The following is an 8,149-nucleotide window of genomic DNA, read 5'->3' on the forward strand; positions in this document are numbered from 1 at the left end:
ATGTCCCTGCAGGAGAAGTAGAGCTAAAAAGGAAGGAGTTTCTTAATCTGAAGCAAGAACCCATGTCAGTAAGATAATACCTCACTAAGTTCACCCAGCTCTCCCGCTACACCCCCAATGATATGGATACTGATGAAAAGAAACAAGATTGTTTCCTGTAGGGTCTCAACACTAGCTTACAATATGCCCTCTCATCCAATGAGTACCCCAGTTTCCAGAAGCTGGTGGATAGAGCTTTCATCATGGAGAAAAAGCCCCAGAATCTGGGAGAAGAATGCAAGCATAGTCTGCAAGGTCAGTCTTCTGGTAGCAACACCTGTCCCAGCTTCAACCCTCCTGCCACAGGTCCAATGTTCCATCATGGAGGGTAGCATCAACAACAGAGGCCACCACAGAAGATGCCTAATCAGGTTGCAGGGTCATATAAGTCACCAATGCTGCAAGCGCAGCAGTAGTCTCGCCCCAACTTTCAGCAACAGCAACCCAACAACAACCGGCCCCAGCAGTAGAATCGCACCGGTCAAGGTTCGGGCAATATTGGCCCATGTTTCAGTTGTCGCAACTTCAGGCACCTTGCCCACAAGTGTCCTAAGAGGCAGCAGGACCAAGCACAGGCCTAGGGCAACGACAATTGGCAGCAGCAGCCTCGGCAGAATTGATGTGCACACGTCCATGGATCACGTGTGACGAGTAGATGTGTCCCGATCTTCTCGAAGGATCCGCGAACTTGATAACTTGTCGCTGCGTGACCTGGTGAAGAGGCAATGCACCGCGAGACTGTCCACGCGATGAACTACCGAGACAATCACCCTTCCACGTACCGACGAAACAGCCCACGCAATCACGCCGTATAGATGTGAAGGCACAAACTGGGTGAACCGCAGTTCGGCGTTCTACAACTCCCTCAGGAATCGAAAGAACAAGTTTGCAAGCCTCTCAAGACTCACGCTAGAACAAGAACTCAAAGAGTTTGTATTTCTGAATTTGCAATCCTCCAGTTACTGTTCACGTCACCCATTACAGGGATATATAATACTAGTGGAGTTTCAGTTTGGAAGAAATAAATGAGAACATGTAGTGGAAAGTTGTAACACTACTTTTATTAATAGCCAGGCCTAGTGGGACGCATGGATGGTTGGCATTCTTCTGCATGCATGCTGGAACGTGTGTGGATAGCAACCCGGTTGCTGGCTGCATGCATTCCTATCTTCCGAAATATTTGCTTGCACTCCAACGACTGTTATTCATCGTAGCTAAATGTTCTTTTCTCTCTCTCTTGCACGTCCAGGTTCCTTGCTTATATTTGGCGGGCAGAACCCATCATCATCCCACGCTTGTTCGTGCACTCCATCATTCCTAAGAACATTGAAACAAGTACTCAAAAGCATAGGCCCATTCAACATAATCTGATTATTAAGCATAAGGTTAGCGTTCACCTGAGAATGAATTTCCTTCTCCAATTGTTTTGCTCTACTCCTTGTAATCGGACCAGCTATATCAAATGTAGTTTCATTTGGAGATGAATGAATGCTAGGAATGTCCTCATTAGCCTCCCCCTCTTGAGAAGGAGTCGTCCTCGACTCAGGCTCACCAACAAATGGAAGCAAGTCTTTGACATTGAATGTTGTACTCACATTCGAATATTCAGGTGGCAGCTCAATTTTGTAAGCATTATCATTTATCTTGTGTAAAACCTTGAACGGACCATCACCCCTAGGAGATAACTTACTCTTGCGCTGTTGGGGAAATTGATCCTTGCGTAGATGCAACCACACGAGGTCTCCGGGCTGGAATGTAACCTTCTTCTTACCTTTGTTCGCTTGCTTTGCATATTGTGCTGATTTCTTCTCGATATTCCTTCTCGTCTCATCATGTAGCTTCTTGAGAAAATCCGATCTCTTTGCTGCATCCAAGTTAACTTGTTCCTGTAATGGTAAAGGCAAAAGATCCATGGGAGTATGCGGCTTAAAACCATAAACAATTTCAAATGGACAAAAATTTGTTGTGGAATGGACTGCCCGGTTATAAGCAAATTCAACATGTGGAAGGCAGTCTTCCCACAGCTTCAAATTCTTTTTCAGCACGGCACGCAGCATGGTGGATAGGGTACGGTTGACAACTTCAGTTTGCCCATCCGTTTGTGGATGACAAGTGGTGGAAAATAACAACTTCGTGCCAAGTTTAGCCCATAAGGTCTTCCAAAAATAGCTTAGAAATTTTGTATCTCGGTCTGAAACAATAGTCTTTGGCACTCCATGTAGACGAACAATCTCCCTGAAAAACAAATCAGCAACGTGTGAAGCATCATCGCTCTTATGACATGGAATAAAATGTGCCATTTTAGAGAAGCGATCAACAACAACAAAGATAGAATCCCTCCCCCTCTGAGACCTAGGTAACCCCAGAATAAAATCCATGGATATATCTTCCCAAGGTACAGTTGGGATTGGTAATGGAGTATAAAGACCATGGGGATTAAGGCGGGACTTAGCTTTCAAGCAGATTATGCAGCGCTCAACATGTCGCTGGACATCACGTCGCATATGTGGCCAAAAGAAATGATCAGAGAGCATGTCCAATGTCTTTTTGATGCCAAAATGACCAGCTAAGCCACCAGCATGTGCTTCCTGCAAAAGAACTTGACGAATCGAACAGGCTGGAATACATAGTTTGTTAGTCTGAAATAAGAAACCATCATGCACATAATACTTGTCCCAGCCTTTTCCAGCAATGCAATGAGAGAAAGGTTCTTTAAAATCAAAGTCATCAGCATAAAGTGTTTTAATGGATTCCAAACGTTTGTATCTAATTGTGTAACCAAGCCACATCTCCGTGATAAAGCATCAGCAACAATGTTATCTTTCCCACGCTTATGTTTTACAACATAGGGAAATGTTTCAATGAACTCAATCCATTTAGCATGTCGACGGTTCAGCTTGCCTTGGCTTTTGAGATATTTTAAAGCTTCATGATCAGAGTGGATGAAAAATTCTTTAGGTAACAAATAATGTTGCCAAACTGCCAAAACTCGAACTAAGGCATAAAGCTCTTTGTCATAGACAGAGTAATTCAGATGTGGACCATTTAACTTTTCAGAAAAGTAGGCAACAGGTTTACGTTCCTGAAGTAGCACACCTCCAATGCCAATACCACTTGCATCACATTCGATCTCAAAGGTCTTACCAAAGTCTGGTAGTTGTAGCAGCGGTGCTTCACAAAGCTTTCTTTTCAACTCTTCGAAGGCTTGGTCCTGTTCATCTCCCCACTTGAATGGAACATCCTTCTTTGTCAAATTGTTAAGGGGTGCAGCGATTGCACTGAAATCTTTGACAAAGCGCCGGTAGAAACCTGCAAGACCATGGAAACTTCGAACTTGGCTCACATTTTTAGGAGTAGGCCAATCCTTTATCGCTTTAATCTTCTCTTCATCAACCTGGATGCCATCTGCAGTCACAACAAAACCAAGGAAAACAACACGATCTGTGCAAAAGGTGCACTTAGAAATATTTCCATACAATTTCTCGACTCTCAAAACAGCAAGGACTGCACGGATATGATCAAGATGCTCATCAAATGATTTACTATAGATCAAGATATCATCAAAATAGACAACCACGAATTTGCCAATGAAAGCTCTTAAAACGTGATTCATTAAACGCATAAAAGTTGAAGGAGCATTCGTCAAACCAAAGGGCATCACAAGCCATTCATATAAGCCAAATTTGGTCTTAAATGCTGTCTTCCATTCATCACCAATTTTCATGCGAATTTGGTGATAGCCGCTGCGTAAATCAATCTTGGTGAAAATAGTTGAGCCACTCAATTCATTTAACATGTCATCAAGCCGTGGAATGGGATGGCAATATCTAACAGTTATAGCATTGATAGCACGACAATCAACACACATGCGCCAAGAGCCATCTTTCTTCGGGACTAAAAGAACGGGAACAGCACATGGTGATAAAGATTCACGAACATACCCTTTGTCCAAAAGCTCTTTTACCTGTCGCTGAATTTCCTTTGTCTCTTCGGGATTGGTGCGGTAGGCTGGACGATTTGGAAGAGAAGCATTTGGTACTAAATTAATTGGATGCTCAATTACGCGGAGTGGAGGAAGTCCAGCTGGCACCTCATCGGGAAAAACATCTTCGAAGTCCTGTAAGAGATCAAGAACAACACTAGGCAGCGATGAATGTAAATCGGTAGTTGAAAGTAGGACCTCCTTGTGCAAGAGCACAAAGAATGGGGCTGTGGTGTTCTTCACTTCTCTCAAATCACTCCTGCTCACAAATAAGCATTCATTTTGGCGTAGCTGTTTTGAAGTGGAATGAGGCTTTATGTGGCTGGATGGGTTAGGAGTCTCTCCCTTACTAGTGTTGGGGGCCTCACTCAATTTTCTTTTCTCAGATTCTTCTCTTTTCATGCGAGCCACATCTGAAGCATAGATCTCTTCTGGAGATAATGGAACAAGAACCACCTTCTTGTCTTTGTGAATGAAAGTATATTTGTTAGACCGTCCAAAGTGCACCGAATCCACATCAAATTGCCATGGACGACCCAGCAGTAAATGGCATGCTTGCATGGGTACAATATCACAATCAACCTCTCCATGATAGTCACCAATGGAGAATGACAAGCGGACCATAGCTGAAACCTTCACTGTCCCAGAATTATTCAGCCATTGCATATGGTACGGATGTGGATGGCGACGTGTCTGCAAACCAAGCTTCTCAACAAGCAAAGCACTAACAATATTGTTGCAGCTCCCACCATCAATGATGAAGCGGCACACCTGTCCTTTCACTTTGCATCGTGATTGAAACAAATTGTGGTGCTGGCCTTGCTCAGCAGCAACAAATTGTGTTGACAGAACCCGCCGAACCACCAAAGAAGGAGCTGGTGTATTCAGAGTAGAAGGCGCCAAATCAGGAAAATCAGCAAGCAACTTATCAAAATCAGCACAAGTAATCTCGGCTGGATGCTGAAGAACATCATCTTGGGATAAGTCATCTTGAGCAAAATCTGGAAGAGATTGAATGGCTAAACAATTCAGACCTAGCTCAAAAGTACCATCCTCTGCTGAATACTCACAAGTGTCAAGAGAAAGGTCTGCTAGTGCTTGGGTAATAGGCTCATCCTCCTCTTCACTTTGAGAATCATAAGAACCGTCTGCAAGTGCAATAATAGTGCGTCTATTGGGACATTCAGCTTGCTTATGTCCATGACCACCACACTTAAAACACTCAATCTTGCTTGTCTTCCGTTGGGTTGCTGTAACAGAGGAGCTGGACTGATTGGAATTTACAGCTTTGCCTCTTGAATCAAAATGTTTGGTAGACGTTGAATTTGAACGAGAAGTTGCACGAGATGAAGGTGTGTGCACCTCTGACCCGTGCTACTGTGAATGGCGCCATGGAGTAGAACTATTAGGAGCGGAAAATGAAGCACGGTGCTTATAAGATTCAGCGAGCTGCCTTTCTGCTCTTTTTGCAAAATGTAGCAATTCATTCATAGTGTTGTAATTAGTCATATCCACCTTGTCTGCGATTGGTTTATTAAGACCAACCAGAAATCGAGCCATCGTTGATTCCTCATCTTCAGTGATACCGGTACGAAGTAGACACATTTCCATTTCCTGAAAATATTCATCCACACTACGATGACCTTGAACAAGCCTTTTCAGCCTCAAATGTAGCTCACGAGAATAATGTGTAGGAACAAATTGGCGCCTCATTTCTCGTTTCATGTCATCCCAAGTAATACGATCATGGCCAACACGGCGGAAATCAGCACATACTTGATTCCACCAAGTGATTGCATAACCTGTGAACTCAATTGCAGCAAGCTTTGCTTTCTTGACAGGAGGATAAGTATATAAATCAAAGATCTGATCAACCTTGGTCTCCCACTCAAAATAATCATCAGCATTTTCCTTTCCGTTAAATTTTGGAATAGACACTTTCACGTTGCTTAAACCATCATCATCACGACGACGACGGCGGTCACGATAACCATGATGGTCATCATGCCGATGATCATCCATGTCGGACAACATATCATCACCACCATCATAATCTCCTCCACCTCCAATAGGAATGCGCCGAGCACGACCAAAATTAGGAAAACCAAGACCACGCCCGCCACGTCCACGGCCAGCGGGACGACGCCCTGCCTCATCATCCTCCTCAATGTCATCATCCTCATTTGGTGGCGGTTCGCCACGTGGCATGTTCAATTGTAGAGTTTGGAGTTGTTGCATCAAATCATTCATTTGTGTACGCAGCTCCTGGAATTCCTCCACCGAAACAGCGGCACCATCTCCACGTCCTGCCATATTAGTAGAGGGGGGAAAAATAGGACAATATATATGTGGAATATATGTGGAATCACTCCCTCACCACTTGCTGAACAAGTTCTTTCTCTTCCTGGAAAGGGCAAGAACCGAGGCTGCAATCTGTAGTGGAAGAGTGATTGTACCAGAGACTACGGTGCAACAGCTCACGGTGCTTTTTAGTGGAGCTTGGTGGGGATAAAATGTACAAGTAGTGCGCTGAAATGTAGTGATGCAAAACCGAATAATAATCCAAAAGAGAAATAACACAAGTCTAAGTTGCTAAAGAGAAAGAAAAAGATGCAAAAGAAAGGAACAATATGGAAGAAGTGGAAACAACTCGCACCAACCAAAGTGCTGCTCAAGCCCCTTTTGGCATGCTGATCACAAGTCTCTTTTGTTTCTTCTTTTTTTTATATATATATATATATATACTCTCGCCTTTTTTTTATATATCTTTTGAGACAAACGCAGCACAACTTTCAACTAAGGGGGCGCAGCAAAGACAACATAGAGGGGTGGCGCATCCCAAAGAACAAGAAAACTCGGGTGGAAAGGGTGGGAATTTGTGGCGGTTAAAAGGCAATCAAGGGTGGCTCGGGTGGGGTTTTTTTTTTTTAATATATATATTCAGCTGATCAAGGATGAAAGTTAGAACGAAGTGGGAAAGAGAAAAAAAATTTCAGCAACTAGACAAGTCTCAAAGGATTGAAAACTCAATAATGCAAACTACAAATCAGGCACAATGAGAGGCTATAGGTTTTCTATTTGTTTATGTGTGGACTGTAGGTATAAAAAAAAAACTATCCTACCAAAATAAGAATGATCCTAACGAGTAAACGGAGGCTTTGATACCAGATGATGTGCACACGTCCATGGATCACGTGTGACGAGTAGATGTGTCCCGATCTTCTCGAAGGATCCGCGAACTTGATAACTTGTCGCTGCGTGACCTGGTGAAGAGGCAATGCACCGCGAGACTGTCCACACGATGAACTACCGAGACAATCACCCTTCCATGTACCGACGAAACAGCCCACACAATCACGCCGTATAGATGTGAAGGCACAAACTGGGTGAACCGCAGTTCGGCGTTCTACAACTCCCTCAGGAATCGAAAGAACAAGTTTGCAAGCCTCTCAAGACTCACGCTGGAACAAGAACTCAAAGAGTTTGTATTTCTGAATTTGCAATCCTCCAGTTATTGTTCACGTCACCCATTACAGGGATATATAATACTAGTGGAGTTTCAGTTTGGAAGAAATAAATGAGAACATGTAGTGGAAAGTTGTAACACTACTTTTATTAATAGCCAGGCCTAGTGGGACGCATGGATGGTTGGCATTCTTCTGCATGCATGCTGGAACGTGTGTGGATAGCAACCCGGTTGCTGGCTGCATGCATTCCTATCTTCCGAAATATTTGCTTGCACTCCAACGACTGTTATTCATCGTAGCTAAATGTTCTTTTCTCTCTCTCTTGCACGTCCAGGTTCCTTGCTTATATTTGGCGGGCAGAATCCATCATCATCCCACGCTTGTTCGTGCACTCCATCATTCCTAAGAACATTGAAACAAGTACTCAAAAGCATAGGCCCATTCAACATAATCTGATTATTAAGCATAAGGTTAGCGTTCACCTGAGAATGAATTTCCTTCTCCAATTGTTTTGCTCTACTCCTTGTAATCGGACCAGCTATATCAAATGTAGTTTCATTTGGAGATGAATGAATGCTAGGAATGTCCTCATTAAGAATACTATGCATGGTTGAGTCAATCATGTTGCAGTGGTGAAGCCCAGGATGCTCCTAATGTAGTG

The 8,149-nt window shown here is 43.5% G+C and overlaps 1 pseudogene; it reads right to left on the reverse strand.

Moving 5' to 3' along the window:
* Positions 1 to 327: 327 nt before the first annotated feature.
* LOC133903175 (uncharacterized) lies at positions 328 to 6,334 on the reverse strand (annotated as a pseudogene).
* Between the last annotated feature and the right edge of the window lie 1,815 nt (positions 6,335 to 8,149).

This window comes from Phragmites australis, chromosome 21, assembly GCF_958298935.1.
Source record: "Phragmites australis chromosome 21, lpPhrAust1.1, whole genome shotgun sequence".
NCBI lineage: Eukaryota > Viridiplantae > Streptophyta > Magnoliopsida > Poales > Poaceae > Phragmites > Phragmites australis.